The sequence below is a fragment of the Petaurus breviceps genome, unplaced genomic scaffold (assembly GCF_028583685.1).
Source record: "Petaurus breviceps papuanus isolate PSGF00001 unplaced genomic scaffold, PetGlider_PUasm1.0 90752, whole genome shotgun sequence".
Classification (NCBI taxonomy): domain Eukaryota; kingdom Metazoa; phylum Chordata; class Mammalia; order Diprotodontia; family Petauridae; genus Petaurus; species Petaurus breviceps.
The window spans coordinates 3024984-3049536 of record NW_027187336.1 but is presented as its reverse complement, the minus strand read 5'-3'; the positions used below and the strand labels follow the sequence as shown (position 1 = coordinate 3049536).

Sequence of the window (24553 nt, the reverse complement as noted above, 5' to 3'; positions counted from 1 at the left end):
GTCATAAGAATAGGTTCATAGATCTGGAGATGAAAGAGACTTCAGTGACCATCTAATCATAAGATCATAAATCTAAAATTGGAAAGACTTAAAGGGTTGCCTAGCCATTGGATTGTAGTTCAAGAATGAATGGGTGTGGCATCTTATCTGGCACCTAAATCTCCCATACCCCTATATGTCTCTCTGTGTCTCTTAGATGGCTGATACTCCCTAACCTACATACCTGAACTTACATTGGTAAGTCAAAGATAAGAGCATCCCAGAGGTGGGATATATCCATGACCATGACACAACTTCATCTTACTCTTGGGTTTTGTATCTCTACATGCACAACTATAGCTTCTGAGACCCTACCAGTGTGCTTCACATTTATATATATATATATATATATATATATATATATATATATATATATATATATATATAAAGTCACTATTAACTCTTAAATATGAAACATTATTAAACAAAAAGGAAAAAATCAAGACTAATCATAATATAACATTTAATCAGTAAAGGCAAAAAGCAGGAATAATCAAAACATAATAATCAACCCATAAACCTATACCACACTCTCCCACCAAATGCATATAGTATAGAACATAGGTGAGGAGAGAGGAGATTAAATACACATTTATAGAAATCTAGGAGTAAGGTACATGAATGGGAGAGCCCAAATGCATAGGGCCCCTCATAGCTATCAACTTCAGGCCAAAATGTCTCCAGCCTCTTTAGTAATAAGCCATGCCATGTCACCTGCTCTTCTTCTGAGACTCTGCTCAACCTGGACAAAGCTGTTTCATCTATTACTCTCAGGCATCAGAAGCAGTTTTAAATTCTTTTGGCCAACAAAAACCTTAAAGATGAGGTTTGCAGAAAATTACAGGAGTGAGCATTTGACTAGGAATTAAGGTAAACACATTCTTTCAGTAAAAGCAGTTCTTTTCAGTGAAAGCAGTTCCCTTTAATTTTAGGGTTGGCAAAGTTGCCCAGGTCTTGTTTTCTATAAGATTTGAAGGATCTTATCCTCTTGAGAATTAGAGAACAGTCAAAGGAAATGTTGAGGGATTTTCCCTCTCTAAAACTTTAGATAGGGGCGGCTAGGTGGCACAGTGAATAGAGCACCAGCCCTGAAGTCAGGAGGACCTGAGTTCAAATTCTACCTCAGACACTTAACACAAAAACTAGCCATGTGACCTTGGGCAAGTCACTTAACCCCAATTACCCTCCACAAAGCAAAAATAAATAAATAAATAATGAAAAAATAAAACTTTAGATAGCTCTAGAGAGCAAGGCAACCTTCCCCCAAGTCATCTCTTCACACACAAGAGGATTCTCATTTCTTCCAATCAGGTCCTCCAAACAGGAGAGCTTTCCTCCTATCAGATCAGCACCTCAAATCAACGGCAGAGCTCTAGTGAAGTAGTCTCATATTTTATCAACCTCCCAACTCCTGTGTCTCCCCACTTCTGAAGTCTTCTGTGTTCTGTTTTCTGAAGTCTTGATTTCTGCAAACAGTTTCTCTCATCAGTTCTTCTGATCTTCTATACTGAGCTTCTCCAGCTACTGACTCCTGATTTTCTGATATTGCTTCTGATCTCAAGTCAAGGCCTCCTTATGTGTAGTGACTCATCTCTAACTTAGGTTGCCAAAACAAAAAAAGAAACCAAGTCACATTTGCTTCAGGTATAAGACCAAAAAAGTCCATATATCACAGTCTTATAGTCCCCAAAACAGTTCTTTGATTTAGAATTTCCTAGCAGTTACCTTCAATATCCCCCAAATGGTTATATTCAAATAAACTGCCTTAGAAATAATGCACTGCTTCTCTCTCTACCATCAGCCAGCACCTTTGCCTCTGAGAAGCAGTTCTCTCGCATTCTTTTAGAATTTGTATATTAGGAGTTGTTTTTCTCAAAGATCTCAACAGAGTCTATGTTTTTCCTCTTCTTTGCTCTGTTTCATACAAAGTGGTTTTGAAAGACCCATTTAAAAAATTAAATGTCTTCATAAGAAATGAGTATCTTCCAGGATCATAGATGTAGAATTGGAATTGGAAGGAACCTCAGGGACCCATTAGTCCAACTCCATTTTAAAGTTTAAGTGACTTGTTGAAGATCACAGAGGTACTAAATGTTAGAGGGATTTGAACCCATTTCCTCTGACTCCAGAGTCAATGGTTGTTTTTCTGCCTCCCATGTAAGGGCCCCAAAATATTTCCAGCTGTCTCTGCATCTATCTATCTTTATCTCCATTATAAGGACCTTCAAATTACTGTATTTCAGGTTGACTATGCTACAAACAGAAGTGTAGTTCCAGGGTAAAATCAGAGTCATAGCCAAGGCAGAGAGTATCAGCAGAACAGAAAGTAATAATCAGTTGAGCAGCCTTTTAAAAAGGTTTATTAGGTAAGCAGGCAGTGTGCTAAGCAGCGAGGATTTAAAAAACAGCCCCTTCCTTCAAAAAACACATATTTTAATGGAGAAGAAGAAGGGAGACAAAGATAGAGACAGAAACAGAAAGATAGAAACAAATTGGGAACAGAAAGATTGAGACAAGAGACAGAGAAACTGAAAGACAGGAGGAGAAAGAAAATAGAGAGTCAATATATGAGAGAGACCACACACACACACACACACACACACACACACACACACACACACATGGGTGATTGATTACCAGAGGGAGGGCACTAGAAGCCAGGGGAATCTCTTGAAGCTTTGTGAAGAAGGTGTCACTTGAATGGAGATTTGAAAATCAGGTTAAAGCAGTAAGTAAAAAATCTAATGAACAGTGGTCAGATTTGTCAGTAAAGCAAGGTAATCCAGGAAGAAAAACCAGAAGTCAGGCTGTGAAGATGAGTATGAAATCTCATAGTGTTAAATAGATCAAGAAAGTATATGTGGGCAGGGTGGGTCATGTGAGTTTTCTGTAAATCAACTGTGGGGGGGAATCAAATTCAGAGTCTCAGAGATCTGCACATGAAAGTCATCAAACAGGAATTAGATGTGAAGTAGATAGTGCAGAATAAGGAAGCTAAGTGTTTCTAAAGACGCTAGGGAGAGTATTTGGGGTTCCAGTACGGATGACTGGTGTTATAGAACTTAAAAATAAGAATTATGAAAATTAATGGTATTTCCAGCCTATTCTTTACTATGAAGTATAATGGACAAAAGTGGGAGGGTATGTCCATTTTTGGTCGATTTTGCCACTTTCATGGTGTGAAGGAGAATCCAGACTCACTTTCATTTGTATTTCTCTATTAGTGATTTTGAGTATTTTTTCATATGTTTACTGATAATCTATATTTTTTCCCTTGAGAATTGCCTGTTTAAATCCTTTGACCTTTTATGAATTAGAGAATAGCTTATTCTTATAAATTTGAATCAATTACTTAAATAACTTGGAAATGAGACCTTTATCTTAGAAAACTGCAGCAAATATTTTTCCCAGTTAACTATTTTTGTTCTGATTTTAGCTGAAGCAGTTGTGTGTGTGCATGTGTGTGCAAAACCTCTTTAATTTTATGCAATCAAAATTACCTAATTTATTTTCTGTTATCCTCTCTATTGTTTGGTCGTGAACTGTTCCCCTATCTACAAACCCAAAATATTATTCCTTCCTTGTTCCTCTAATTTGTTTATGATGTGATATTTTCTTTGTATAATGACATATCCTTTCCAGAATGGCTGTTCTAATTCACAACTCCAACAGTGAAGAATCCAAACAAGTAGTCTGGAGATAAAAGTATAAATGCAAAACTCAAATAGTGCAAAAGGAGTCTAATACTATGCACCTGCTTTCTTCAGCTTAGGAAGTTTTTCTCAGCTAGACAAGATAGGAACTAATTTCCAAAGTTAGCTAGTCTGTCACAGGACACTTAAAAGATAGATAAAAGCTAGAGTGGGGAAGGAAAAGGATTAGACCCTCTGCATCTCAGTTTCTTCATCTATAAAGTGAGGGAGCCAGACTTTATAACCTTTAAAACCTCTTCTAACTCAGCCTATGACCTTAAGACAAGAACCAGTTCTAGGGCATGACCAACCTTCCCTGCACTAATGCACTGTGTTTGCCCGATGGCAGTACTAAGGCTTACCCACTACACTAAGGAAAACCACAGTGCCATTCTCTTCTCATGTATCCTTCATGGGTACCTCTTACAAGAACCTCCAAGAACTCCAGAAGAAAAGTCCACATGTTAAAAACTACTGATATCACCCAAATGTCAATCCGTCATTCTATTTTACACACAAACAAAGTCAAGAACCATGAGAACTCAACTCACAAATTACTTTAGTTGATGGATGAGATTCTGAAAGGGGAGAAGGAAGGTAGAGCCCTGGTCTTTACCATTGTTGTGGAATGAAAGTAAATATCGGGGATCAGTCTTACAGACAACATCATTCATATCTGAAAAAAGTAAATGGTAAAGAGCCTATAGACACAGCCCTTATGCAGAAACAGGGTCATAGCAGTTCTCCTTGCTTGCCTTCTCCATGGAAGAAAATTTTTAAAAAAGCAAAAAACAAAAAAAAAAAACAACCTTTTCCAATATCATCCTACCCCCCACACCATTTCTGTCAATATTCTCAAGTAGCCACAGTTACTGAAGACTAAAGAAAGTTCTTACTAAATTCCTGAAGATCAGAAACAGATAAGGATTTATCAATGGAAATGACATTGAAGAACACGTCATCTGCTTTGTTGCTGTACCTAAAAATCCCAGGGCCTTCAATCTGACTTGAATCTGGAACCTCCTCTATGTGTCGTCTCCCCAGTTAGAGTTTGAATTTGAGCTCCTAGATGGCACTGATTTATCTGGCTTTTCTATTCATATCCCAAACATGGTGATTTGTGTATAGTAAGCATTTAATAAAATCCTTTCTGTTGATTCATTCCTAAGATAAAGTAAGATCATTCACTGATAAAATTACAAAGGAAGCAAAGTTTGTCTTTGATCCTCCATGCTTCATAGTCTATGCCTTTGCCACCCCCACCCATCATCTTGAGGGCTACCTCCCTTTTCCTGGCTTAGGAGTTCAAGAACAAAGCCATATAATATCATAGTTAGAGTCAAGAAAGCAAATGAATCTAACTCATATCCAGACACGAATTCTTTCATACCATTCCTGAGAAGTGGTCAGCAATCTATTACCTCCTGAAACAACTAATTCTACTTTTTGGTTAGCTCTAATTGTTCAGAAGTTCTACTTTTTCTTCTATTGACCCAAATTCTGCCTTTCTGCAACTTTTGTTCATCACTCATGCTTCTGTCCTCTGGGGCCAAGTAGAAAAATTCTACTTTCTCTTCTACTTAGCACCTCTTTAAATACTTGAAGATGCAGTTATCATGTCTCCATGTCCATATGATCATTGGATTAAGAGCTAGACAACTATAAGAGCACAGATTTAGGCAGCATGGCAATGCAACAATCATTTATTAAGCACTTAACTATGTATTAGAGACAGCATTCCTGGGTGTACAAATATAAGAAAAAAGAAAGAGTACCTTCCTTTTCTCTCAGAAAGCTTACATTCTAATAGAAGACAACAAACAAAAGGGAACTGAAAAGTTTTGGGGCAGGGAACGGTGGGGATGAAGCACAGGCATGAGGGCCCCTTTCCAAAATGGAGACCCAAGGAGAAATGCCAGTAGGAGAGGCATAAGGGGATAGCAGATTGATGATCCAGGATGAAGAAGCTGCAAGCAATGAAGGAAGTTTCAGCTTGAGACTACAGAAGAGGCATGATGCTGAGGTTCAGAAAGTTGGAAGCACAGCTGGAAGGGAACTTAGAGGGTATCTAATCTAATCCCTCTTTTTACAAAAAATGAAATTAAAGTCCGGTGAAATTAGTTATTTGTCCTATTTCCCATAGGTAGTAAGGAATACATCTAGAATTCAAAACCAGGCTCTCCAATTCCAAATTTGTTGCTTATTCCTCCATATCATATCACCGTAACTTTCTTATCAGTAAAACAGATTATAGATTTATAGCTAGAAAGGTTACCAAGTCTAACTGTCTGATTTTACAGATAACACCTAGGAACAAGGGAAGTTAAACAACTTCACCAAGGTCATATGAATTAAATTGCAGATTCACAATTCAAATTCAAGTCCTGCAATTTCAGTCTTCTTTCCACATCCTCTTTAGATGGAATATTCCTGGCTAAAAGTATGAAGATGAAATAAGATGAATTGATAGAAAGTTTTCTAACAAAAAGACCTAGGAAAACATAATAGGTATCTTTTTAAGAGTTGACTCAATGCACACCTGGATCTAACATCTATCATAGCTCTGTTTTCTTAAAAATAGATCCATAAAGAGGATGGGAGAAGTATGGGAGGAAAAAGCATCCTTCCTGATCTAATAGGAAGCATTATAGGAGTGGATTATAAGGGTAGGCATAACACTGGGTATTTGCTGCTGGCATTGAGCAAAAAGTAGATGTACCTGATTTTTCTCATACCCAACTTTTCTCAAAAGAGCTTCTGAAAGTGTTCAGTAAGGTAGCATTCAAAAAAATCACAAGTCCAGGAGCTGGGAGCATTAAAAATAACCTATGGAAACTTGCTGAGCTAGCTTTGATCATTAACCAGTCAATTGCTTGTGCTGTCCAAGCTGCCAAAGTGGGCATCCTTTCGTCCTCCTGTTTCTGAGAACAAATTGTGACAGACTTTACCAGCAAAGCACGCTATGAAACTTTCTTAACAGGCTTTCATGATGTAGACAAAAAGAGCAGAAATGACACTGTTAATACAGGGACTTTGCTTTGTTGCTTCCCACATTTCACATGTAAGATTGCATTTAATTACCCCAGAATTAGACTGTCAGCTTTCCTGCTGGAGAGGTGGTTGGTCTCATTTTTTAATTGAATTGTGCTATTTGCATTGAAGTATATATCTGATCTTTTAATGTGTTTCAATAGAGATACATGGTCTGATGATAAGATAATAAGATTGTCTTGTTTCTTAACAAACACAGGAGAATTTATCCATCCATGTGGGTTCAATCACCCTGGGCATCTATACATGTATTCTTTTGATTTTGTCTTATGCAGATATCTGAGATCCTTCTTTGAGAAGAATACTCACAACCACACCATATCAGAGAAAGACAGACAGACAAAGGCAGAGACAGGGAGAGAGAAAGAGAGAGAGAAACACACAGAGACAGAGACAATGACTCAAAACATTTCCGTCTCACCTCTACTTGGACTAAAATGAGCAATCCTCAATTTGATCACCCATCTCATTTACCAGACTTGGGTCTAAATAACTCTTGGTAATTTCCATCAAATACATCTGCCCTTAAAGGGCAAAGATGTTCAAGAGAATTTCCATGGATTCTGGAGGCCATTCCCAAAGAGAAGTTTCACAAGTAGCTCATGCAATGACAGCTAAGTTAGAATAAGTACACAGCCTCCATGAGGAATAATTCAGAAAGTAATAGCACTCATTTGGATAAATAATTTCTGGTATGGTTCTGAGGAAGAAAAATCTCTCATCAACCTATGGCAATCCCTTCCCTTATCCTTCTATATATTGTGCTATCTGGTGATTAACTGTCAATTTCCAGCTCCAAGACAGCCATGAAAATAAGCATACATGCCCAGAATCCTCTGGTGGATTTTTCATTAGGCCCACAGCCTAATGTCCTTAGGCCATGCATATATTTATGTTGCCCTGGGCATAATTTTCACAGTGTTTCTCAGAGATAGCTGTGGGAAACTGGTGCCCAGGAAGGAAATGGAACAAGGTATTATCTGGGTATTAGGCACCAATTAGGTTTTTTTGACAACATATCAAAAACGGAGCCTGAAAGTCAGAGATTTGGAGATAAAAGAAGACACCACCAGATGTCTAACCTGGGAGCTCCTCCTGAAAGAAAAGACAACAAACAAAGAAGTATAAACAGCAAACAGTTCTCTCCTCAAAGAGAGAATCAAGAAAGCCAAGGAGCTATCCAGAGATTAGGGAAGAAAGAACAGAAACTGATCTGCACCTAGAGAAGAGAAATCCTGAGTGAAAGGATACCTATGTAGAATACAAAAAGCAAAAACACTTTCCAGGAGGAAACCAAAAAATAAAAAAAAAATCTCAACACTACACATAAATAAGAAGCAACTGGTTTCTATGATACAATAGTTCAATTCAGTCAAATACAACTTGGTTGACAACCCTACACGAAGAAATAGGGAAGGCAGAGGGAAAAGATAGGTCTGGCCTACTCAATAAATTGAGGATAGTAGTAAAATAAATCAAGAAATATTCAATAGCTCACCCATTAAAAATTCACTCAACTATGGCTCCCTATCACCTTCAGAGTCAAATATAAAGTCTCCTGGCTTTAAAGACCTTCATAATTTAGCTTTTTCCTACCTTTTCATTCGTCTTACACTTTACTTCCCTCCATATATTATACAATCCAGTGACACTGGACTTCTTACTTTTCCTTACACATGGTGGTCCAAATCCTAATACAATCCATTTTCATTGGCTGCCCTCCATACCTGTAATTTCCTCCTTTCTCATATTTCCATCTCCTGGATTCCCTGACTTCAAGTGTCAACTAAAATCTTAATTCGTATAAAAATAATTTTGGAGGGTGGAGCCAAGATTCCAGAGGAAGGATGAGGACTTGCCTGAGCTCTACCAGATTTTCTTCTAAACAACTTTAAATCATGCCTCAAAATGAATTCTAGAGGAGCAAAACCCACAAAAGGATGGAGTGCAACCATTTTCTAGCCAAGTCAGCTTTGAAGGTTGGCAGTCAAGCGTATCTCACCAGGATGAGAGTAGAGTACAGGTTGTACCAGTACAGGCCATGCACCAGCAAAACAATAGCCAGTTTTGTGAATGACTGAATTAATATAGGCACCAGTTGATTATGGAGCTTTCAGCCTACAGACAGTAAGGGGTCAGATAACTGGTCAGAAGGAGATTAGAGGGATCTCTTTGCTAACACTAGATGCAGGACTCTTACATTGCCTATATTTGGATCCAGGTCACAGTCCAAAGTTACAGTCTCAGGCCAGGGAGGCGTACCAGTATACCAGAGCATGTGGCCCCAGGCAAACTGATCACAGTTCCAGGGCAGAACGTAGTGCTTATGGTCACTAACATACCAGAGCACAGGACAGGAGAGTAGTAAACACACCTTTCCTTAGATCATACTACCTTGGAAGAACTGAAAACTTACAGAACCTCGAAACTAGTTGCACAAAATAATCTGAAGCTTGAGACAGTGTCCCCTCCACCCCAGGAGCCCAACTTTAATAAAAATTTAAAAGTGAAGAAATTTTAAAAAATGAGAAAACTACAAAAATTCATTATAGAAATGGGAATTAAAACAATTAAAACAACCACTCCATATATATCAGATTGACTAATAGCACAAAAAAGAAAAATAACAAATGTTGGGGATGTGGGAAAATTGAGGCACTAATGCACTATTGGTGGAGTTGTGAACTGATTCAACCATTCTGGAGAGCAATTTGGAACTCTGCCCAAAGTGTTCTATAGCCATGCATATCCTTTGACTCAGAAAAACCACTACTACTTCTGTATCTCAAAGAGATAAAAAGGGATGGGGGAAGGACCTATGTGTACATAAATATTTATAGTGGCTCTTTTAGTTCTGTCAAATAATTGGAAGTTGATGTGATGTCCATTAATTGGGGGATGACTGAAAAAATTGTTGTATAAATTCTGTGATGGAAAACAATCATCCTATAAGAAAATAGTGAGTAGAATGCTCTCAGAAATAAAAGAACCTGGAAAGACTTACATGAACTGATACAAAATGAAATTAACAGAACCAGGAGAACAGGGTACACAGTAATAGTAATATTATACATTAATCAACTGTGGATGACTTAGCTATTCTCAGCAATATCACAATCCAAGACAATTCCAAAGGACTTATAATGAAAAATGCTACAGTACTCTATGGCAGGAACTCATTGAAGGGATTCCATGGGCCCTGAAACTACTATGATAGTTGTCAAGGTCTGACAGGACCCCTGAAATATCAGCCAGTTGGACTCTAAAGATGCCACTAATTGAGTCAGCACACAAGCTAGTGTTGTTTAACTCTTTCTGTTTATATGAGAATTGCCTGGAGTGGCATAGGGTAACAGGTCAACTCTACTCAAAAGTGTCATGATGATCAACTTGCTATGGCAGAGTAGATTATTCTTTCATATTCTGATTCCATAAGAAGGCAAGATATAGTAGGATAAATAAAATACCAATATTCCACTTCTGGAAATGCTTTGATATAAATCATGCTGACCACTCAAGTAGGCAAACCATGAGTATGCACTAAATGGATAAAAGACATGAAAGTCTCAATTGTGTACCAATTAGTGAATTTTTTCAAAATTGAAAACAAATTTTACTTCTTGTTGTTCAATTGTATTCGACTCTTTGTGACCCTATTTGGGGTTTTCTTGGAAAAGATGATAAATGGTTTGCCATTTCTTATACCAGCTCATTTCATAGATGAGGAAACTGAGGTACATAAAGTTCAGTGACTTGCCCAGTGTCATTTGAACTCAGGTTTTCCTGAATCCGTTCCCTCTATTCACTGCACCACCTAGCTACCCTATATATAGCTCCTACTCATTTTCCTACAACCATAGGAAAGGGCTTCATTTTGCTTTTTGTTAATAATATCCTTAGCTCCAGGTTACATAATTTATCATAGATCAATCATAGGAAATAAATAATTTCATTCCTAAGCGCCCAGATAGTTGAAATAAGGGTGGAAATTGTGACATTGCTTAAGTAGGAAAAAGGAAAACTGAAGAACCTAAAGGCTTTGAAAATATATACATATATATCAGAAGTTCTACTTAATTAAATTAATGGCAAAAAATAATGTCAGTGCCTTGAATGAATTTAAAAAATAAGATGAGAATACTTAGAATGGAATTTTTAAAAGCCTTTTTGACTTTGGTGGTATGAATTCAATTAATAAGCCAACTATAAAAAATATCTCATTGATGTACTTTATACAAAACAATCATAGCTTACATCAATTTTAATCTATAAACACTTGAAATAAAACAACATATTGACCTCAGGGGAAAAAAAGAAAGGTATGTCAAAATGCTCTAAGAATATAAAGAATGGGGGCAGCTAGGTGGCACAGTGAGTAAAGTGCCGGCCTGGAGTCAGGAGGACCCAAGTTCGGTTTCAGCCTCAGACACAACACCCACCCACACACACACAAAAAAAACTAGCCATGTAACCTTGGGCAAGTAACTTAACCCCAATTGCCCTCCAAAAGGCAAAAAAAAAAAAAAGAATATAAAGAATAATTTGTTATTCACAAGCTAATTTTAATTTAAGTTTAAAATTTAAATTAAATTAAATTTAAATTTAATTTTTAAATTAATTTAAAATTAATTTTAATCTAATTTTAAAAACCTGATATCAGCTATAGCCATCATTAATGAATGCATTCTCTCATAATATGACTGGGAATATAAAACATTTTAAGGCTTGCACACAACAGTATATGCTGCAAACTCTCATTACCCCACCCCACCCAATATCCGATTTCTTACCAAGTTCTGTCATTTCTACTTCCATAATATTCCTCATATGTGTCCTTTCTCTCCTCTAATACTATTACCACTCTGGTGAAGGACCTTATCACTTTATACCCGCTGTATTGCAATAACCTGCTAGTTGGTCCTTAAGATTTTCCCCACTTTAGTCCATCTTCCACTCAGCTGTCATGTTGATCTTCCTAAAGCATAGGACTGACAATGTCACCTCCTTCCCATTCAATAAATGTCAATGGCTCCTTATTATCTTCAGGATCAACTATAAAATTCTGTTTGACATTCAGACACCTTTATAACCTCACCACTTCCTACTTTTCCAGTTTTTTATACCTTACCCTCCAAATACTCTAGAATCTAATGACACTGACTTGTCAGTATTCACACATGGCATTCCTCCTCTCAATTCTAGGCATTTTCACTGGCTTTTCCCCCAAGACAAGAATTCCTTTTTCTCTCACCTCCATCTCTAGGCCTTCCTGACTTCAAGTCGCAGTTAAAATCTCACCTCCCACAAGAAGCCTTTCCTATACCCTCTTAAGGTTAGTATCCTCCAATTTATCCTATAAATGTATAGTTTATACATTAGACCCTAAGTTCCTTGAGATCAGAAACTGATTTTCTCCCTTTCTTTGTATGTTTAATACCTAACATAGTGCCTGGCACATAGTATGTGCTTAATAAATGTTTGTTGGCTGACAGACTGATTGTAATCATAATCATTACGAAGACCATAGGAGGAAAGATAGAACTATCTAGGAATTCTCCTAAAGATAGACATGAAATGGGGTAGCTAGGTGGCGCAATGAATAGAGCACTGGCCCTGGAGTCAGGAGGACCTGAGTTCAAATTTGACCACTTAACCCCAATTGCCCTCCAAAAAAAAAAGATAAAGATAAAAGACGACCAAAGTAGAAGCGGCTTGAGAAAATTAGTGGAGGCTATATAAAGGCATTGGAAAATTACATTACAATCTAGCCAGTGCACACAAGAGAAAACTTAAATGTCCACTGATTAAAGGCAACAAAAAAGAAACATATAGATTGGATTTGGAAAGCAAAACTATATCAGAAAATTCTGGATACACTTCCATGACAATTGAAAAAGAAAGCCAAAACTTAAATCAATGAATGGAATCAAATAGATCACTCAATCAACACTTATTAAAGTGCCTACTATGTACCAGACCTGTAATTACTACTACGGATACAACATTTCTGGTCATCTATGTGGTCAAAAAGCATACCTTCAGAGGTAGCATGTCAGGTGTTTAATACATTTTTATTGACTGACAACAAACGGAGAAAGAGGCCTGATTCTGGTGTCTGAGATCTGAGGTTATGTTCCATCTCTGATTCTTACCTGTGTGAATTTGGACTGTTCACTTAGCCTCTACAAACCCATCTATTCTGTAGAATGCTTGAATTAAATGGCTTCTGAGGTCCCTTTTCTCCCTAGTTCTAAAATCCTATGAAAACACTAATTGTGCCAAATGTGAAACAGTAATGTCATACTTTAATACTAAAGTAATGGAACAAACATCAATTATCTAATGAAAAACAGAATAGTTACATCAATGGATGCAGCCAACTCTAGCTTCACTGCAAAACTGGAAATTGCCAGTCCAGATAAGATCCATAATTATTGACCCAGTGTTTCATGTTGGTGCATTAATTATTAGCAAAGAACTTTACTAGCATTCTCCCTGTCTGATGCAAGCATTATTCTATCTTAACTGAAGGTATCATATATTGCCAAAAAGGAGACTACCTATCATTTCTCCAGACATAAATCATATACATATATTTACATACTTTATACAAAACAATGATAGCTTACGTCAATATTAATCTATAAACACTTGAAACAAAACAATATATTGGCCTCAGAGCAAAAAAATAAAGGTATGTCAAAATGTCCTAAGAATATAAAGAATTTGTTATTCATAAGCTACCTAAAAGGCTCTAAACTATTTATACTGCCTGCATTGATTAAGACACCTTTGATTCAGTTCTGTATTCATAATTTAGCAATATACTGCAAATATATAACACATACCCAAGGAATGTAAAGTATTTATTATGTACATGGAAAACTGATCTCTATTTAAAACAAACTGCCAAAAGTGATAATGTTGAAAACAATTTATATGAAATATGGCATTTCTAGAGAGAAAGTTGAAGCCCACTATGGTTCTACCTAGCCTTTAGCTCATCATCAAAAATCCTGAATACAACTGAGTACAGTTTGCCAGTCAAAGAGGGAGCATAGCAAATGACCATATTAATTTCTTGATGTACATGAAGCATATCAAATTATATGCTCCACTGAAAAACATTAAACAGGTACTTCATCTCTTAGAAACTTTAATGACTTCAGAATATCATATGGACTCAATAAGTTGCAAAAATATTTAAAGTACATCAAGAAGTAATATCAGTTCAAGGTTTTGATTTTTAATTTGGAGATCAAATGGAACAAACAGATGATAGCAACATTTATAAACACCTTGGTCTGTTGTTGGTAAGGTGTCAAGCAGGAGGTCAGTAAAAAGAAAGCTAAGATTACGTATGTATGTTAAGAAACTGATCCTGGAGTAAAATCTGGAAGAATGCGTTTAGAGAAATTAACACCTATTCAATACTAGGCTTAAGCATATACTTTTGGTAAAGTAAAATGGACAACAATGCATCTTAAAGGTATCCAAACAAAAATGCATAATTGTTAACAAACACAAAACTAAATATCCCAAAGGCAGCAATAGAGAGATTAAGTATTTCCTCCTAGGGGCAGCTAGGTGGTGTAGTGAATAGAGCATCTGTCCTGGAGTCAGGAGAACCTGAGTTCAAATCCAGCCTCAGGCACTTCACACAAAAACTAGCCATGTGACCATGGGCAAGTTGCTTAACCCCAATTGCCCTCCAAAAAGAAAAAAAAAGTATTTTCTCCTTAAATGAAGAAAAAAATTGATAGATATTTGCAGAGCATGTAATAAAGAGGTTAAAAATCCTTTTGAAATAGATCTAATTTCACAGTGCAACAGTAAAGGCTGACAAGAGGTATGTTGTTGTTTTTTAATCACTCAATCTTGTCCAACTCTTGATGATCTCATAAACCATACTTCCCATGGGGTTTTCTTGGCAAAGATATTGGAGTGGTGTGCCAATTCCTTCTGCAATGGATTAAGGCAAACAGAGGTTAAGTGACTTGCCCAGGGTCACACAACTAGTAAGTGTCTGATGTCACATTTGAACTCAGGTCTTCCTGACTCCAGGTCCAGTGCTGTATCCATTGAACCATCTAGCTGCCTCTGACAAGAAGTCTACACTCCTAGATTTGTCAAAGGGAACTGAAATTTATTTCTCTCTGTGTAAGAGGTGTTATGTTCCATGTTATCCATGACAGTTGTTTGTGTCCACTTGGGTCTGTTTAGATGTGGTTCATAGGGAGACCTCCAGTCTCATCTGCCCAACCTTCCCACAGGAGGCTTCCCAGAAAGGGAAGTAGGAAGTTGGACTCAGATGCTGGTCACTCTGATCTCCTCAGAGAAAGGGGTTTTCAGGATAGAATTATATGAGGAAATTCCTCCTAGGTTCCAGTTGAGGTCCTGATTGACATCTCTTAGTTGGGAAGGAGGAATACCCCAAATTATATATGACAAGCTTCTTTCTCTTCACACAAAATGCCAGTTCCATTAAGAACATACATAGTAAATACCAATGTATGTATGTATACTATTTACAATGTACCCAACTTGATATGAAATAGAAATCAAAGAAAGTATACAGATGAGAATATATCAGACAATAGAGAGTAAATGAGCTCTCCCATTGGGAGATATCTCCTCTCAACCAAAAGAGTCCCAGATCTTGTCCAAGAGGAAATTCTCCAAAGTTTTGGTGCAGTAATCTGGGATTACAGAAACTATCAAGGTGCTAAATGTTGACTTGTTCCCACAGTCTTTCTCTTCCTCCTGGTACCTAAAGAGAGTCTCGAATCACATGTCTTCTTTCTTGAACCTAGAAACTGAAAGACTGGGATCACACTTTTCCCAAGCTCTCGACAACTTTGCCCCTCATGCATTCTCAGAGCACTGAGTAATCATTGCTACCAAAGAAGAGAGTCTTTTTCAAAACAACTTTGTGCTGAGGTTTACATTAGCACACAGAGGCTATGGGAGGAAGAGGAAGAAACCATCCATGGGCAACATCTACACATACTCTACCAACAATATAGCAACAAGGAAGCAAATAACTGACCAGGTCAGTGTATCTACTTACAAAAAGAGGTTGAGTTAAGATAGCAACTCGGACCAAGTCATTGCTACCAGAAACTACAGAAAGTCTTTTCTTAAGGAGATTATACTTATTGATCAATTCAAGTTTTGTCAGGAAATAGAAGAAATGGTGCAACATATGACTTCAGGTTGCAAAAATTTAACAACTACCAAGAAGGACATCACCAAGTAGCCAGAGCAATAGACCAGATGATCTCTATTCTTCATAAACTAACAGATAACAAATCCCCATACTGCAAATACAAATCTCAAAACATCATTGAGAATCTAGTAAATAAACTGTATTAGAACTGGAGTATTAGCATATTAAACTAAGAATGCAAAGGACTAGAAACAAACAACACAGTGAATAGGAAATAAATCAAAATTGCTCAGGCACAATATGGCCCACAAAAAATTCAGAATGATATTTAATAGACTGTGCCATTCTGAACATTCAACTTTCACAATACATGGAAGGAAAAGGCATCAAAATAAAGTGACCTACTAGAAGAAATCAAAACCATGGAAACATGATGAAGTACATATCTACTGTGCAAAAGGGAAGGGAGCTATTTCTGAACAGTTACATTACCACAGAGGGATGACAGTTATAAGAAAACAAATGTCAATGGGGAAAAGTAAAGGTATGTGGCTCCCCTGGGCAGCAGACACATGGTGGTTCAGATGTGTAGTGGAATATTCACTCCAATCCCAAGCCCTAAAGCCTCTCAGGACTCAAATTTACTTAGAACTTTTAGACGAAGAGCTGATATGTCAATATAATACTTCTTTGTCATCCATGAGGCAAGTCTGGACCATTGAAAAGAGAATGTTCTCTAAATTATCTAATAAGGAATGAAAAATGAAGAACAGGGAGCCAGGAAACTTAAATTATCATGACACAACATTAAAGTGGAATGAGAAATACCAGGTCTCCTGGATGAGTTAAGTTCTAGCTTGCATCCTGGGGGCTGAGAATGAAACAAACATTTACCATTTCAAAATATCACATCCATTGTCCTATCTACTACTTGAGCCTGTGTACCAATATTTTCATTCAATTGCAAAAACAAACAATAGATAGCCAAACATTAAAGATAGAAGAATAACACCAGGATAGCAACTTGTCCCAGAAGAATTTCCATCTGGGTTCCACTAAATATAAGATAAAAATAACAAATTAATAATAATAATAATAATGACATAAAATACATGTCTCAAGAACTCTCAAATATATTATTTCATTTGATCCTTATAATAACCTATTTGAAGGTCAAAACTTAGGTCAAGTATTTATGTCTGTTTCCTAGATATTCCACTCTGATATACCTGTGCATGGAGGCAGTCATAGGTTCTTTTTCAGAGCACAAGTTCTCGTAGGTCCCTGAGTCAGAAGATTTTTAGATACTGGATATCAAAGGACAAGTCAAGGGAAGGTCAGCTACCAGGTGAATATTTTTAGCCACAAGTCATGAAAATTATTTCTAAAGCATGGAGGAGTTATGATCTGTATTGGTAAGTGAGCATACCCCACCAATAAATTTATAGATGTTCAGAATTATTCAAGCATTCACAGATGGGGTTCAGGGTGGTCATCTGACTTGCTCAAGGTAACATGACTAAGTCAATGGCAGTTCAGACTTAGAACCTCCTGACTCCTACAATGATCTTTCTCCCATAACATATCTAACACTCAGAGTGACACATACATATAAGGTGTTCTCTTTATTAGGCAGGTCTGGGTACAGTACTATTGGAGGTTATCCATACTAGACTATTTCTTCTGCTATCAATATGTTATCTTCACCACACTTCTAAGCTTTTGTGTTTCTAGAATTTGTTCTATGAGCTACATCATTCTGGTTTCTGTCTGAACCAAACATATGTAGGTATTCTTTGAAATCATTCAGTGGAATCAGACAGTATATTCATTTGCATAAATTTGCCTCTTCAGAATAAGCCATTGCTTTAGTTTCCCTGATACAATTGCAATTTAGTTTGGGGCTGTTTCTTCTGTGCCTGCTTTTGATTATTCATCAGTGAACCTTGCCACAATCTGAGTGACAGTTTCACAAATCATGATTTCTAATTGTTGAAAAGGACATTCTGCTCTTCAATGCCACTTACCCACATTTTTTTTTTACTGTCACATGAGTCAGCCTCTCCATCAAGACGTCCTCACCGGTCTGTGATGTGAGCAATGAGCTGTTTTCCACTTTGCCGAGTGCAGTCACAGGGATGTGATTCAAAGAACAATTGTGGCCCTGCAACTGGCAATAATTCTGAAGCCATTGGTGGCATTTGTCTGCCTGACATCATGTCCTAGAGCTTTCCCATGCATCACAATGGCGGGTAGTGAGCAATGTGTCTTATGGTCCTCCTGGGAAAGTTTCAGCAAAGGCATGGCAGGCTGCCATCACTGGGGGCCATGTAGTAGACTGCAGGCTAGAGCAGCTCCTAAGCATAAAATCCTGGGAGGTTTGCCTTGCATTGCATGATGGTTGTGCAGATGTTCACGTACAAGCTGTCCTTCTCTTTCACATGGCATGCCTTATAGCTCCCAGCAGACCATCCTGGAAACCACATTTTATATTTATATTTTCTACAACTTCATAAATATTGACATCTTCTTTGCATCTCTGCTATTAGCATTTACTGTAACATTGCATTAACAGAGAACAACAAACACCACAGATTAAACACTCAGTACATTTGTTCTTCCAAATGGTTCTGGAAATATAAGTGAGGTCCCATGCCACGGAAATGAACTTTGTCCAGCTTCTCTCCTCCCATTAGATCCACTCTGAAGTCATCATTCTAGATTTGTCAGAAGGTGGAGCTCTTTAATATTTAGCAACAGGAAAGATAAATTACCCCAAAAATGGATTTTTAAAAATTCACTCAATTTCATCCCATGTTGGTAATATCTGTAAATACTTATAGAAAAACATTGTACCAAACTACTTCCAGTTGCATTAGAGATTCTAGTTTAAGCAAATTATGAGTTCACTTGGTCTTTTTAAAGAAAGTATATGTCTCTGGAAAGCCTGGTATTTGCAGGCTTTTCAGACTATTCCCACCTTCCTCCCAAATGATACATGAGGCTTTCATGAGGGATGCCCATAATAAAGGGCTAAATGAAAACTTAACTGGCTGAAGTGGCAGAAAGTATTTATTAAATAAGAATCACTGGATGTTTTAGAGTTAGAAGAGATATTAGATACCTAGGAGTCCAATGCCCTTATTTTATAGATGAAGAAACTAAAGAACAGAGTTAAGTTAAAAAGGCAAATCAGTGGTAGAGCCAGGACTGAACTCAGATCTCCTGACTCCCAATCCAATATTCTCTCTACTGCATCAAAAGTCTACAGTCGGGGGTGGCTAGGTGGCACAGTGAATAGAGCACCAGCTGTGGAGTCAGGAAGATCTGAGTTCAAATCTAACCTCAGATACTTAACACAAAACTAGCCATGTGACCTTGGGCAAGTCACTTAACCCCAACTGCCCCTCCAAAAAGAAAAAAAAAAGAGTCTATGGTCAATCTTGGCTACTTTCTTGGCCCTCAAAGATGGCAGTGCAATCGCAGAAAAATTCTAGACAGAGTCAAAATACCTAGATTTGAGTCTCAGCTCTGTCATACAAGCTGTGTGTCTATGAGCAAGTCATATCTACTCTTAAGACCTCAGTCTTCTCATTTATGAAATGAAAGGGGTAGGATTAGATGGCTCCTAAAACTCCTTTGAGCTGGAACATTCAATGATTCTAAAAAGGACAAAGAAAGTTATTGCTCTGCCTCTTGAAAGGACATTTATTATTCAATAGGTAGCAATTAAGCTTTATACATTTAAATCTGAGCTATTGTCAAAATTTAGAGTCTCTCTGGGGCTTCATCCAGTTAGGTATACACATACATATAGAAAGTTAATAAGCAAGTATCCTTTACTTAGAATATAGTTTGAGAACTACTCCCATTATTGTTCATTGTACTTGCCTTCTTATTCACATTGCTCATTTCTCTGTTTTTCCAATATCCCTGCAAAATTTCAAAATATCTTCTCAGATAACGCTGATAGGATCATAGATTTAGAACTGGAAGAAGCCATATACATGATAAACATATATTGAAGACTAGAGAGGTTAAGAGATTTCCCTAAAGTTACAGAGAGCATAAATGGCAGAGGGAGAATTCTAACCAGGTTTTCTGACTCCAAATCTGTCAATGCCTCCACTGCCTCACATCTTAGATGGCTCCACTACATGTCCATCTCTCTCTTTCCTAAATTCCTACAGCAAATATAATCTATCTCACACAATTCAACACAGACCTTAAAGGCAGGAACTTTGCTATATACTTCTTTGTATCTCTCATAGTAGTCACTCTGTGGTGGGAGGTGATATTTCCCTCTTAAGAACTTCCAGAGAATTTTGCATTTGTTATGGGTTATTTTTGTTTGTTTTTACTATCTAATTGACAGTATAGGTATTCATGCATGTGTTGTATTTTTCTATAGGATTTAAAGTTCCACAGAAGCAGAAATGTCTTATTTATCTTTTAATCTCTCTAGTGTCTTGTACGATGCTCTGAATACAATAGATCTTTGATATATGTGCACCAAACTTAATTACCTATTCAGGATCATTGTCATGTACCATAAATTCTATGTAAGCAAATCATTACAAAAATATCAGAAATCCCAATCAAATTAAATTGGTAAGTATAATTGTTGAGAAGATAGCATTGGAATAGTAGAAAAACTCTGGACTTGGAGTCAGAAGACCTAGATTTCAGTCTCATCTCTGTTCACATACCAGTTGTGTGTCCATGAGCAAGTCAGTTCTACAGGGCACTCGAATGGTTCCTAAAGTCTTTGATGACTGTTAACTCTGGACCTCAGTCTACTCATCTATAAGAGGAGAGGAATTAGACTAGATGTTACCTAAGACCTCTTTGACTACAGTTATTCTAAATAGGACAGAGGAAGTTATGGTTTTGCCTCTATAAAGGATATCTATTAACACTTTAAAAGCACTCAGCTAGTTAATCTATAATATTTAAGATTAACCAGATATCTTATGATTATCCAGTTCTATTGAAAGACAGAAATGATAAGAATAATAAATAATGGGATGCAAATCTGGAAAGCCTTTCTCTTTGAATTTGGAATACAATCATTCACAAGTACACAAATTTCCTTTATTTTTTCCCCACTCCATTCTTAACCATCTGGACCTGGCCCTAGACATTTCTTGAGTTGGGCTTATTGTTGGCCAGGAGGAAGAGGTATCAGTAAATGCACAAGATATTTGTGGATAATTGCAAATTGACCCTAATGCCATCTTTGACTGTTTCAAGAAAGAATTATCATTCTTCAGGGCACTAGAGTGGTTCCTAAAGTCTTTGACGACAGTCAGCTAAGAAAAAAAAAAAGCAAGAGGTGGAACGAATGTTACAACAGAGTCAGATTAAAATGAAATCTTTGACATACGATCTCACTAAGGAACTTTCTTTTGTTTTTGTTATTTTATTTTGTTTTTCTATTACCAATAATGTGACATGGGATTTTACACTCTTGAATGCTTTTTTGAAAAGTCACTCAAATTTCTATTATTAAATAAAATAAGATGCCAAAAAACAGTATCAGTATAGAAAGTCAAACTTGGACAATAAAGATTACAACTCAAGAAATATGAGGGTGGCATCCTAACTCCCTGAATATCCAACTTCCCTACTGAGCAATGATCTGAAATCTTGTACTGAAAAGAATGTCCATAGCATCCCTGCTTCCCTGGGGCTTTGCTAATTTTGGAGCAAACTTTCCAGCCCAGGTCCATTATATAATGTACAATGAAAGCTTTCATTTCCCACTGGAAAAGTGAAGGGGGAGAGCAATAATAAATGACAAGCCTTTCTCTTCTTCTTGCTCTGTGCTAGTGGCAATAGTAGTGCCAGGCAAGAGCAAGCAAGTTTGGAGGCATGTGCGGTAACTACAGAGAACTCCTTTAATGCTTCTGAAGCCGTTTTAAATGGAACCATCCATTTTGGTCTCTCTGCGCTCAACTTATCCAAAGTCTGGCACAGTTGTCTGTTATTGTAGCCCCGCTGATCACCTGTTCCTTCCATGATCTTTGTGTTTGATCTCAGAAACATTAAGCAGTTTTGAGAGCAAAGGCATCATCAGGTACCCCCGCCACTTGCCCTGTCAATCAACAGGACCAGTAGTGAGAGAATCTTTTCATTTGCCACTTACCCACTACCAGGGAAGGGTGTTGGGGTGAGTGGTTGACTTCTGAAGAGTTCAGCAGGGGACCCATCCTCCATGACTGCAAAAAGACAACAAAGTTAGAGCCCATGAAAATGGAATGCCTTTGACTGAGGGAATGATGCCAATCACCAGGTGACCCTCTGAAAGAGCCAAGTTCTACTAAAGCAGCTACAACAATTGCTTTGTGGGATATTCTCCTCCCTCCCTTGAAGGGTCAAGTTGATAGGCAAACCACTCCCAATGGACTCAGTGGGTACCCTCAAGAACTCCCAGTTGTTAAAGATGCCATTTCCCCAGTGCCTGCTGCAGTGCTGAAGAAACTACAGTTAGAAAGGTCAGCAAGTGATAGCACTATTATGTGCCACATGGCTAAGGCTGAGCAAAAGGAATCTATCACCTGGAATGGCAGACTCCAGATATTCATCAAGCAATGGAAAACACAGGAGAAGCACATCAGCTCTTGATTACAGTGGTGATCGACTAAATCCCATGGAGTGAGCAGAGGCAAATGAAGTGCATGGAAAAATGATGATAGCCCTTGATCCTCTCACTTTTAAAAGGGGCTCAATTCTGTAATAATAAGTGAAAGTTAGAAATTCTTTTTGTACTCTGGATATGAAGGCTGTGGGATATGGGTTCTGAGTTTTCAGTTTAAAGATCTTTCAAAATGATTTCCATAACTTGCCTGAATTACATTTGGTAGAACCAGGTAGCTTGATATTCAAGTGAGGCTCATTCAACCTTCTTATCTTCTATGTGAAAATAAGAAAGGGAATACATTTGGAAAATAGGCTGCAGTCCATCCTGGAGTAACCAAATAAATCTTTCATGATTACCCTATCTTTAGAATCCCATGTATTTAAAATTAAACCAATAGTAATAGTAAAACAATAAAGGTCTAGAAATTTAGCATATTGCATCATCAATTTAGAGTTTAAAGACTTTCAAGATTATCTAAACCTAGGGGCAGCCAGGTAGCACAGTGAGTAAGAGCACCGGCTCCAGTGTTGGGATGACCTGGGGCTCGAATCCGGACTCAGACACTTAGCACCACACCCAGAAATAACTGGCCATGTAACCTTGAGCAAGTTAGTTAACCCCAATTGCTTTAAAAAAAAAAAAGATTATCTAGACCAACTGCCTTATTTTAAAGGAGACTGAAGCCTAAAAAAGTTAAGTGACTTGCCCAAGGACACAAAGGTAATAAGAAGGCAGAATTTGAACCCAGGTCTTGCATCCAATTCTAGTATTCTTGGAAGTTTAAATTTAACCTACAGCCTGAAGTTAGTTGTAGATGTGGATACTCCTTGACTTTGCAACTCATTCATTTTCCGTCTGCCCCTCTGCTTGGCTTTAAGTCTGTGGAACAAGATGCCCCTGCACAAGGTACTCCTTTATTCTCCCCCTTGCCAGTTTCCTTCTGTGTGTTATCATCCTTAATTAGACCGTAAACTCCTTGAAGGCAAGGACAGTCTTTATTTTTCTTACTTGTATCTCCAGAGCTTAACACAGAACCTGGCACATAGGTGACACAATGTTTATTGAACTGAATTCTAGCATTCTTGGAAGCATAAGGATAACCTAGAGCCTAAAGCTAGGGGTAGATATGAATATTCCTTGGTTTACATGGTGCAAGGAACATTTATAGTTTCTCTACTACACCATTTGTCTAAAACTAATAGAATTTGAAAAGAAGATGATTCTTTTTCTAGCACATATTGGTCTAGTTCATGTTTCTTCTTCCAAGTTAGGCTTACACTTCTAGTTAAGGATCACCACAGATTGCAGGAAAAGAATAGTCAGCTGTATTTACTTTGCTTTAAATATCAAGGAGTCAATCATGCAAAAAAATATCACTGGCAAGGAAATGGACAAGTGCATACTCTTTGTCACCAGTGACTATAGCTTGGTGCACTAGAATACTTTTATCATGTGTATGCCAATCAGTCAGTCAATCAGCATCTATTAAGTGCTACATACTAGGCAATGTGCATGCCTGTCAATGTTCTAACCTACTTGCAAACTTTTAGTTGAAACTGTGTCAATATTTCCTTGAGAAGAATCAGAACTCAGTACTTGCATTTTATCAGAAAATGGAATATTTCTTACCTCTTAATGCTCCCCTCTGATTTCTTGTATTTCTCCTAAGAATTCTGAATATTCTAGCACTAATTTTCTGTCACCAGAATTTCTAATAACAAGGGAGGTCTAAAAAGGTGGTAGGAACCATTGTTACATAGGGAGGACTTAGAGAAAGAATAAGAGACAGCAAGGAAAACCATCGATAGCAATTAGACAGAAAAACCATGGTCAAAATTTGACAGTGGCAATATATGTTTCTATTTCTTTCTATTAAATCCATCTGCCCAAACACACACACGCACGCACGCGCACACACACACACACACACACACACACACACACACACACACACACACA

The 24553-nt window shown here is 37.4% G+C and overlaps 1 long non-coding RNA gene across 6 annotated transcripts in view; it reads right to left on the bottom strand.

The window, feature by feature from the left end:
• LOC138146092 (uncharacterized) overlaps window positions 1-24553 on the bottom strand; it is a 193383-nt gene that overhangs the window by 97354 nt on the left and 71476 nt on the right. For 2 of the 6 annotated variants that reach the window (XR_011164390.1, XR_011164391.1), the window contains exons 6-8: window positions 22512-22684; window positions 22100-22172; window positions 17979-18668 (exon numbers count right to left, since the gene is read on the bottom strand). This is a non-coding gene — a long non-coding RNA (uncharacterized lncRNA). The remainder of the gene's footprint in view (window positions 1-17978; window positions 18669-22099; window positions 22173-22511; window positions 22685-24553) is intronic. The other 4 variants (XR_011164392.1, XR_011164394.1, XR_011164395.1 and 1 more) reach the window with 4 other exon arrangements.